The 9,286-nt window shown below is 40.0% G+C and overlaps 1 protein-coding gene across 33 annotated transcripts in view; it reads right to left on the bottom strand.

The window, feature by feature from the left end:
- Window positions 1–9,286, bottom strand: part of LOC144582184 (uncharacterized) — a 1,185,294-nt gene that overhangs the window by 430,775 nt on the left and 745,233 nt on the right. For 19 of the 33 annotated variants that reach the window (XR_013534406.1, XR_013534408.1, XR_013534407.1 and 16 more), the window contains one exon: window positions 7,189–7,377. The exons of 9 other annotated variants lie outside the window; for them this stretch is intronic. The gene's annotated coding sequence lies outside the window, so the exon portion shown is untranslated. The remainder of the gene's footprint in view (window positions 1–7,188; window positions 7,378–9,286) is intronic. 5 more of the 33 variants (XR_013534411.1, XR_013534421.1, XR_013534422.1 and 2 more) reach the window with 2 other exon arrangements.

Raw genomic sequence — 9,286 nt, 5'->3', positions numbered from 1 at the left:
AGTCTTTAATCCATCTGGAGTTAATTTTAGTGTAAGGTGTCAGGAAGGGGTCCAGTTTCTGCTTTCTGCACATGGCTAGCCAGTTTTCCCAACACCATTTGTTAAACATGGAATCCTTGCCCCATTGCTTGTTTTTGTGAGGTTTATCAAAGATTGTATAGTTGTATGTATGTTGTGTTGCCTCCGGTGCCTCTGTTTTGTTCCATTGGTCTATATCTCTGTTTTGGTACCAGTACCATGCTGTTTTGATTACTGTAGCCTTGTAGTATAGTTTGAAATCCGGTAGTGTGATGCCCCCCGCTGTGTTCTTTTTGCTTAGAATTGACTTGGCTATGCGGGCTCTCTTTTGGTTCCATATGAAGTTCATGGTGGTTTTTTCCAGTTCTGTGAAGAAAGTCAATGGTAGCTTGATGGGGATAGTGTTGATTCTGTAAATTACTTTGGGCAGTATAGCCATTTTCACGATATTAATTCTTCCTAACCATGAACATGGAATGTTTCTCCATCTGTTTGTGTCCTCTCTGATTTCGTTGAGCAGTGGTTTGTAGTTCTCCTTGAAGAGGTCCCTTACGTTCCTTGTGAGTTGTATTCCAAGGTATTTTATTCTTTTTGTAGCAATTGCGAATGGCAGTTCGCTCTTTATTTGGCTTTCTTTAAGTCTGTTATTGGTGTAGACGAATGCTTGTGATTTTTGCACATTGATTTTATATCCTGAGACTTTGCTGAAGTTGTTTATCAGTTTCAGGAGTTTTTGGGCTGAGGCGATGGGGTCTTCTAGGTATACTATCATGTCGTCAGCAAATAGAGACAATTTGGCTTCCACCTTTCCTATTTGAATACCCTTTATTTCTTTTTCTTGCCTGAGTGCTCTGGCTAGAACTTCCAGTACTATATTGAATAGGAGTGGTGAGAGAGGGCATCCTTGTCTAGTGCCAGATTTCAAAGGGAATGCTTCCAGTTTTTGCCCATTCAGTATGATATTGGCTGTTGGTTTGTCATAAATAGCTTTTATTACTTTGAGATACGTTCCATCGATACCGAGTTTATTGAGGGTTTTTAGCATAAAGGGCTGTTGAATTTTGTCAAATGCCTTCTCAGCGTCAATTGAGATAATCATGTGGTTTTTGTTTTTGGTTCTGTTTATGTGGTGAATTACGTTGATAGACTTGCGTATGTTGAACCAGCCTTGCATCCCTGGGATGAATCCTACTTGATCATGATGAATAAGTTTTTTGATTTGCTGTTGCAATCGGCTTGCCAATATTTTATTGAAGATTTTTGCATCTATGTTCATCATGGATATTGGCCTGAAGTTTTCTTTTCTCGTTGGGTCTCTGCCAGGTTTTGGTATCAGGATGATGTTGGTCTCATAAAATGATTTGGAAAGGATTCCCTCTTTTTGGATTGTTTGAAATAGTTTTAGAAGGAATGGTACCAGCTCCTCCTTGTGTGTCTGGCAGAATTCGGCTGTGAACCCATCTGGACCTGGGCTTTTTTTGTGAGGTAGGCTCTTAATTGCTGCCTCAACTTCAGACCTTGTTATTGGTCTATTCATAGTTTCAGCTTCCTCCTGGTTTAGGCTTGGGAGGACACAGGAGTCCAGGAATTCATCCATTTCTTCCAGGTTTACTAGTTTATGTGCATAGAGTTGTTTGTAATATTCTCTGATGATGGTTTGAATTTCTGTGGAATCTGTGGTGATTTCCCCTTTATCATTTTTTATTGCATCTATTTGGTTGTTCTCTCTTTTCTTTTTAATCAATCTGGCTAGTGGTCTGTCTATTTTGTTGATCTTTTCAAAAAACCAGCACTTGGATTTATTGATTTTTTGAAGGGTTTTTCGTGTCTCAATCTCCTTCAGCTCAGCTCTGATCTTAGTAATTTCTTGTCTTCTGCTGGGTTTTGAGTTTTTTTGATCTTGCTCCTCTAGCTCTTTCAATTTTGACGATAGGGTGTCAATTTTGGATCTCTCCATTCTCCTCATATGGGCACTTATTGCTATATACTTTCCTCTAGAGACTGCTTTAAATGTGTCCCAGAGGTTCTGGCACGTTGTGTCTTCATTCTCATTGGTTTCGAAGAACTTCTTTATTTCTGCCTTCATTTCGTTGTTTACCCAGTCAACATTCAAGAGCCAGTTGTTCAGTTTCCATGAAGCTGTGTGGTTCTGGGTCGGTTTCTGAATTCTGAGTTCTAACTTGATTGCACTATGGTCTGAGAGGCTGTTTGTTATGATTTCAGTTGTTTTGCATTTGTTGAGCAGTGCTTTACTTCCAATTATGTGGTCAATTTTAGAGTAGGTGTGATGTGGTGCTGAGAAGAATGTATATTCTGTGGATTTGGGGTGGAGAGTTCTGTAAATGTCCACCAGGTTTGCTTGCTCCAGGTCTGAGTTCAAGCCCTGGGTATCCTTGTTGATTTTCTGTCTGGTTGATCTGTCTAGTATTGACAGTGGAGTGTTAAAGTCTCCCACTATTATTGTGTGGGAGTCTAAGTCCTTCTGTAAGTCATTAAGAACTTGCCTTATGTATCTGGGTGCTCCTGTGTTGGGCCCATATATGTTTAGGATCGTTAGCTCTTCTTGTTGTATCGATCCTTTTACCATTATGTAATGGCCTTCTTTGTCTCTTTTGATCTTTGTTGCTTTAAAGTCTATTTTATCAGAGATGAGAATTGCAACTCCTGCTTTTTTTTGCTTTCCATTAGCTTGGTAAATCTTCCTCCATCCCTTTATTTTGAGCCTTTGTGTATCCTTGCATGTGAGATGGGTTTCCTGGATACAGCACACTGATGGGTTTTGGATTTTTATCCAATTTCCCAGTCTGTGTCTTTTGATTGGTGCATTTAGTCCATTTACATTTAGGGTTAATATTGTTATGTGTGAATTTGATACTGCCATTTTGATTCTAAGTGGCTGTTTTGCCTGTTAGTTGTTGTAGATTCTTCATTATGTTGAAGCTCTTTAGCATTCAGTGTGATTTTGGAGTGGCTGGTACTGGTTGATCCTTTCTGTGTGTAGTGCCTCTTTTAGGAGCTCTTGTAAAGCAGGCCTGGTGGTGACAAAATCTCTGAGTACTTGCTTGTTCGCAAAGGATTTTATTCTTCCTTCACTTCTGAAGCTCAGTTTGGCTGGATATGAAATTCTGGGTTGAAAGTTCTTTTCTTTAAGAATGTTGAATATTGGCCCCCACTCTCTTCTGGCTTGTAGTGTTTCTGCCGAGAGATCTGCTGTGAGTCTGATGGGCTTCCCTTTGTGGGTGACCCGACCTTTCTCTCTGGCTGCCCTTAGTATTCTCTCCTTTATTTCAACCCTGTTGAATCTGACGATTATGTGCCTTGGGGTTGCTCTTCTTGCGGAATATCTTTGTGGTGTTCTCTGTATTTCCTGCAATTGAGTGTTGGCTTGTCTTGCTAGGTGGGGGAAATTTTCCTGGATGATGTCCTGAAGAGTATTTTCCAGCTGGGATTCATTCTCTTCGTCCCCTTCTGGTACACCTATCAAACGTAGGTTAGGTCTTTTCACATAGTCCCACATTTCTTGGAGACTTTGTTCATTCCTTTTTGCGCTTTTTTCTCTGATCTTGGTTTCTCGTTTTATTTCATAGAGTTGGTCTTCAACTTCAGATATTCTTTCTTCTGCTTGGTCAATTCGGCTATTGAAACTTGCGTTTGCTTCACGAAGTTCTCGTATTGTGTTTTTCAGCTCCTTTAATTCATTCATATTCCTCTCTAAGGTATCCATTCTTGTTATCATTTCCTCGAATCTTTTTTCAAATCTTTTTTCAAGGTTCTTAGTTTCTTTGCATTGATTTAATACATGATCTTTTAGCTCACAAAAGTTTCTCATTATCCATCTTCTGAAGTCTAATTCCGTCATTTCGTCACAGTCATTCTCCGTCCAGCTTTGTTCCCTTGCTGGTGAGGAGTCTTGGTCCTTTCTAGGAGGCGATGTGTTCTGGTTTCGGGTGTTTTCCTCCTTTTTGCGCTGGTTTCTTCCCATCTTTGTGGATTTGTCCGCTGGTCGTCTGCGTAGTTGCTGACTTTTCGTTTGGGTCTCTGAGTGGACACCCAGAATGTTGATGATGAAGTATTTCTGTTGCTTTGTTTTCCTTCTACCAGTCTAGCCCCTTCGCTGTACGACTGTTGAGGTCCGCTCCAGACCCTGCTTGTCTGGGGTGCACCTCTAGTAGCCGTGGCACAGCGAGGGATGCTACCAGTTTCTTTTTCTGCTCTCTTTGTCCCAGGATGATGCCTGCCTAATGACAGTCTTTTGGATATAGAGGGGTCAGGGAGCTGCTTGAGGAGACAGTTTGTACTTTATAGGGGTTTAATTGCTGAGCTGTGCACTCTGTTGTTCATTCAGGGCTGTTAGGCTGCTATGTTTGATTCTGCTGCAACACAGCTCATTAAACAACCCTTTTTTTTTTTTTCTCAAATGCTCTGTGTTGAGGGGTTTGGGCTTTATTTTTGGATGTCCGATCAGGTGTCCTGCCCAGCTCAAAGGCAGACTAGCCACTGTTTGGCTGCCGAGGCTCCGCCCTGCTGTTGTGTGATTCGCGCTGTTCCTGCCGGCTCTGCTGTGGTCTCCGCCACGCCCTGCGGCGGAGTCTCTTCATTGTAGCATGTTGCCTCAGCAATGGCAGGCTGCGTCAGCAGTGGGCGTGTATCTCAGTAGGGACGGGTTGCCTCGGCAACGGCTGGCTGAGTCAGCAGTGGGCGTGTATCTCAGTTGGGGCGGGTTGCCTCGGCAATGGCTGGCTGCCTCAGCAGTGGGCGTGTATATCAGTTGGGGCAGGTTGCCTCCGTAGTGGTGGACGCCCCTCCCCCACAGAGCGTCTCGGACCGTCTGCCCGGGATAGTTTGAAATCGCGGTTTTGTTCGTCCCACTGGGTATCCCAAACGATCTGTCCCTGCAATCCCCTGGGCTGGGCTACTGTGCAAGTCTCGTTCAGTCTCAAGTCCAGCCCTCTCAAGTCTCAGGTTGCCGGTTCAACAAGGCACCCGGACAAGCGCGCCCTGTGGGGATTGCTGGGTAGGGCCGGCCGCCGCCGCCCCGGCTGCCGGCTTCGCCAGGCAGACCTACTGCCTGGCGTCCCGTGTCTTTTTATACTTGGGAGTTTCCCCGTTCTGTGGGCAACAAAGATCAGTCTGGAAATGCAGCACTGACTCACCGTTTGCGAATTCAACGCGGGCTCCAATCCTGGGTTGTTCTCACAGCGCCATCTTGAGTCCCCTCCCCTAAACCATCTTTTCAATGGAAAAGCCCTTTAAAGCTGTAAGATGCTTTAAGTCACTTAAAAAGATACTAGATTTTCTGTGATTATGTGGCTTGTCCTACTATACAATTATCGACATATTTAATATGTTTGATGAGCTCAACATATGATCTAAATGGTAAACTTATTGTGGCATCCTGTTGGATTATTAAGTCATGGGGTGGTGGGGGGAATATTCTATATTGCATTTTGGCAAGAGGCTGGTGTCACTGTCTATCAGGGTAATTGAGAAAGCTTAAGAAAATGATTTTTACCAAAGTGTGGACAACTTAAATGAAACCAGCAATAGAAAGTAAAGTTGGCTGGGCATGGTGGCTCACGCCTATAATCCCAGCACTTTAGGCGGTTGAGGAGGGTGGATCACATGAGGTAGGGACTTCCAGACCAGGCTGGCCAACATGGTGAAACCCCATCGCTACTAAAAATACAAAAAAAAAAAAGAAAGAAAATTAGCCGGCATAGTGGCGGAAACCTGTAATCCCAGCTAGTCAGGAGGATGAGGCAGGAGAATCTCTGGAACCTGGGAGATGGAGGTTGCAGTGGGCCGAGATCCTGCGCTCCAGCCCAGGCAGTAAGAGAGAAACTCTGTCTCAAAAAAAAAAAAAAAAGGAAAGAAAGAAAGAGAGAGAGGAGGGGAAGGAAGGAAGGAAGGAAGGAAGGAAGGAAGGAAGGAAGGAAAGAAGGACAAAAGTAGTCTTCCCCGGATAATAGTGGGGAGTTATTGCCACACCAGGATTGATGGGCAAGGGCAGGAAACAAGTATTAGTTCCCAGGGAGTCACAGATAGCTTTAAAGAGAATTGTATCTACTGCCAGCCCATGGCTTGGCAGGGAAGGTGCTATGGAAACAAAACCCTGAACTTCCTCAACTTCTACACTCTAATCTTTTGTCTATACCCATTGGTTGACTGAATCTCAGTTCAGAGGGCAAGAGATCCTAACAATGAAATTCAAAAATGTCAGCTTCTGGGGGCACAGAGCAGGGTTGATCTGGCAGGTGGAATAAAGAATATTAAAAATAGAAGTTAATAATTCAGAATTAAGTAAATTTCTGAAGTAAACTTTTACTGTTTTAAATTTGAAAGCATGTGTTTTTTAAAGTAAATTTGATATCAATAAAGTTCATTCATTGACATATTCAGCAGAGCTTTAGTGAATACTTACTATATGCTCTGTGCTAAGTGCTTATTAAAATTATTTGGTATGATTTGTCTCCTCAGGGGTTTTTATCGTTTTGTTTAAAATATAGATGTGAAAAATCAACTAATACAGCCATACTGTAAGAGGAAATTAAAAAGAAGGAAGAAGAAGAAACTAAAAGGTGGCTTCTAGGTAAAAATAAAACACATGCCAATTATTGAGGAAGAACAGAAATTAGACAAATAGGCAATGAGAGAATAGGAGAAATGTCCTTATAGGTAAAGTGAGTAGTGCAAAGATGGGAGCTCAAGGAAGCTTGATCCGGGAAACTGGAACTTTCTCCATTTTGCTATAAAGAAGGAAAAACCTAGGGCCAACAAGTCTGGTCTAAATCATTAAGGTACTTTATTTGGTAAGTTAGCAGTTGTGTTTTATCCTAAAATGGATGAGGAGCCAAGGAAGAATTTTAAGCAAGGGAAAGGCCTAAACAGTTTGGCATTCAAGAGATGTAACTGTTACATGTGTGTAGAGGAAATCAAATGGCTTGGAGATAATTCAAGAGATGTTAACTGTTACATGTGTGTAGAGGAAATCAAATGGCTTGGAGATAATCGTTAGTGTAAAGGATACATGGGAAGAGTATAAAACTAGAGAGCAATTAATAGATTATTACAAAATCTGGAAGTGCCAAAGGCTTTATATTAGAGTTATCCAGAGAACTAGGACCAATAGGATGCATACATGAAGAGATTTATTAAAAATAATTGGCTCACATGATTACAGAGGCTGGAGTGTCTCAAGATCTGGAGTCTGCAAGTGGTAGAACAAGAAGAGATGAGGATTTAGTTCCAGTCCAAGTCCAAAGCCCTAGGATTCAGATGAATCAATGGTATAAGTTCCAGTCTGGAGATCTGGAGGCTAAAAACACAGGATGAGTGGATGTTCCCATTCAAGTCTAAATCCTGGTAAAAAACCAAAACAAAACAAAACAAAAACAATGTCACAGTTAAGAAAGGCAGGAGGAATTCCCAGCTACTTGAATGTGGGCAAGCTATTTCGTCCTGTTCAGGTTTCCTGCTTATTGAATGGATCTGCCCACATTAGGGAGGACAATCTGTTTTACTCAGTCAACCAACTCAGATATTAATCTCATCGAAGCACTCTCACAGACACACTCGGGACAATGTTTGAACAAATGTCTGCTCACCTCATGGCCCAATCAAGTTGACACATAAAATTAACCATTACATTCTTGATGGGAAGAGCACAAAGAATATATGTAATAAAAATTGGAAATCGAATGGCTTGGAGATGATAGTTAAGCCTGATTCCACAGTCTGTCTTGCAGACCTGAGTAAAATGTGATCTTACCACTATGAGACCAAATGAAGGATTAGCAAATACAGGGGAGTTCAGGTTTAAAAAGATTGGGCAATGCCTGTGGGGTAAACTAGGACATGGTAGAGAAGGCTGCATTAAAGTAAAGATGAGCTTTATATGGTTATTATAAACATTTAAATGGGCAAATTTTATGTAATCATCTGTTATTATAGTCAAATTATAACTACTTGATATGGGCCATATGATTATACATAAGAGAACTGAGAGCCCTAAAGTAATCTACCTTTTCCTTAGAAAAAGAGTAGGTAAAAGCAATGGTCCACTTGAATTGTATGTGTAGATTCATTATATATTCAGGAGATTAATATATTTATATTGAATAATTTTGTTCAATATTTCTATTATATTTTTTCTTAGATGTACTTTTTCTATTTTCTATAACTTTTCATGCAGATGTTTGTAAACAATAGTAACAACATTGTTTATTTTGAAGAAAATCAATTTAGATAAATAGCAACTTAATGGAGGGTGATTTAAAACCCCTTTATTAAATTACCTTTTGTTACAAACTGTGTCTTTGCAGATAGCATTTCCACTACTCTGGACCTGACTACATATAAAATAAAATATATTTTTAACAAATAATAGTTGTATTATTATTAACCGTATATCATCATTACCTAGTTAATTTTTCTTATGTAGAGCTATCTGTGTGTGAATATTTTCTATGTTAATATAACATGGTGAAATGGATAAGTTGAATATCATTTGCAACATCCAAAGGCAAATTAGTTGATATCAGTTGCCTCCTTAATACTTAATTATAAGACATACTATAACTTTAAGGCAACACAGCTGTTTTCAATGTCGCCTCATTTTTCAGCATCCATTCAAATTCTTCCCCTCCATAGAGGTTGCCCTGGTTCCTGCAGAAGCTTCCAAACACTCTTGTTTCCAAACTCCTTAAAAGCATGCTCTGTACCAAAAACATAACATTTTCACTAACTGTTTCATGTGTTTGTTTTAATTTTAACTGTAAAGCCAGATGGTAATCTCCTTGAGGTCAGGGACCTAATATCTCATTTTGAGCTTCTTAGCCCATAGCACCAATATTGGCTATATATTTTTGTGGCCTACATATTGGTAGATTTATTTATTTCTCCTGAGACTTACTTAAAAAAACTGAAAGGAAATAAGCCTATATTTTATATAAGTTATTGCCGGATAAGTAAAAATGCAGCATAAAATTAAACCTGTTGAAGATATCACAATATAATAGAAAAGAAAATAAATAATCTTTAGTCAATAACTTAGGACTTAGACCAATAAAATTGAAATACATTTTGTAACTCAAAGATATGTATGTAAAATCACTTAAAAGATAAGCTATATACATAAACCTAACATCCTTATTAGAGAAAAGTTAAAAACATTTATTTTCAACATAAAATAATAAACTCTCTTACCACATCAAATTTTGTCCTCTTTTTAAAAAACATTTAAATGGGTTTTTGTACAACTCAAACCCAC

Source organism: Callithrix jacchus, chromosome 4 (genome assembly GCF_049354715.1).
Source record: "Callithrix jacchus isolate 240 chromosome 4, calJac240_pri, whole genome shotgun sequence".
In the NCBI taxonomy this organism is placed as follows: domain Eukaryota; kingdom Metazoa; phylum Chordata; class Mammalia; order Primates; family Cebidae; genus Callithrix; species Callithrix jacchus.
Note: the sequence above shows the minus strand (reverse complement) of the source record. Positions and strands in the feature narration are given on the sequence as shown.